General features: G+C 38.8%; 1 non-coding gene across 1 annotated transcript; it reads left to right on the forward strand.

Annotated features, from left to right (window-relative positions):
• Window positions 1-359: 359 nt before the first annotated feature.
• Window positions 360-485, forward strand: LOC114227480 (U6atac minor spliceosomal RNA). Its single transcript, XR_003613534.1, has one exon. It is a non-coding gene; the product is annotated as a U6atac minor spliceosomal RNA (small nuclear RNA).
• Window positions 486-1,474: the final 989 nt, after the last annotated feature.

Here is a 1,474-nt window from a genome sequence, read left to right on the forward strand (position 1 = left end):
ATCACCAGCTGTGAAAAGTCAACATGAAAACAGGGCATTGCACACATTCAGACGATGGGAGTCAGGAGCACACATCCGCACAAGAGCCTGGCTTAGAAGGGAGGAGCTGTGGATCCGGCCAGTGTGACTCTCCACTCCCTTCCTCGTGGTCCTGTGCCTAGGATCTCATTAGATCGGTTGAGATGCCTTCCAACTCTCCCAAAACCCCTAAGGGTTTGTGCATTTTGGGGAAAAGCAGCATCCTCCGATTCTGCTAGCAATCTGCTGGATTGGTTGTTTAACTTTTCTTTTTTTTTTTTTTAAATGCCAGCCCAGGCCACTTTCTATCGTAAGAGAAAACTTTCAAATGCAGATATTGAGTGTTGTCTGAAAGGAGAGAAGACTAGCACTCCCCTTGACGAGAGTGGAAGAGGCTCTCGGGCCTAACAGCACTCATACAGTGAAGGCATTGCTGCCTACTCTATGGCATCTAACCATCATTTTAAAATCAAGAAAAAAATAAAATGCAGATATTGAATTTTTGATGGCAAATTCTGATTTAGCCATAAGAGTTTTAAAATAAGATTGCCATGTGAATTAGAAATTCTTGTATCTAACTCATAGTAGTTATAAAATATTGATACGTTTTATGTATATATATATACAGGTATATATATATAAATGTTTATGTATGTTTATATATTTACTAGAGGCCTGGTGCACGAATTTGTGCACAGGTGGGGTCTGGCTGGTGGGGGGAGGGGCCATGGGAGGTTGGCAGGCAGATCCCACCCCCAATTGGGCCGGTTGGCCAGCCGCAGTGCGTGTCATAGCAACTGGTCGTTCTGGTCATTCTGGTCACTCTGGTCATTCAGGTTGCTTGGCTTTTATATATATAGATAAGTTCATAAGAACTTATAGATATTTACTATGTTATTTATACTATATTTATTATATCTATAACTACATAAATATAGGTATACTGTATCTACAATGAGCTAAGTATATCTCCAAAATATGTTGAAAAAATAAATAATTGAACACACTTTTATGAACTTGGGAAACTTAAAGAAAGAGCAGTGGTTAAAAGCCTGGGCTATTAAATTAGAAAGACCTGGGCTTAGATTTTGGTTCTACTATTTGCCAGCTGTGTGAACTTGAGCACATTGCTGAACCTCTCTAAGATTCCTTATCTGTAAAAGGGGAATAATAACACCTGCTTTTTAGAGTTTCTGTGAGAATTAAATGTAAAGTAATGACAGGCTTTGCACACTTTCTGGCACATGGAATGTGCCAATATGTTAAAGCTATTATTAGCACAGAGCCTTGAGATCATTTCTCTTGGCATCAATTCCTGTACAATAATCCTATTAATGTTGAAAATGTGGGTGATTAAGTTGAATCTATAAGGACACTGACATAACCTGGAATTACATCTTTAAATAATCCTTGGGATCAGTTAGTTTATTTAACAGTTGTCTCTAGGGTACAGGAA

Source organism: Eptesicus fuscus, chromosome 9 (genome assembly GCF_027574615.1).
Source record: "Eptesicus fuscus isolate TK198812 chromosome 9, DD_ASM_mEF_20220401, whole genome shotgun sequence".
Taxonomy (NCBI): domain Eukaryota; kingdom Metazoa; phylum Chordata; class Mammalia; order Chiroptera; family Vespertilionidae; genus Eptesicus; species Eptesicus fuscus.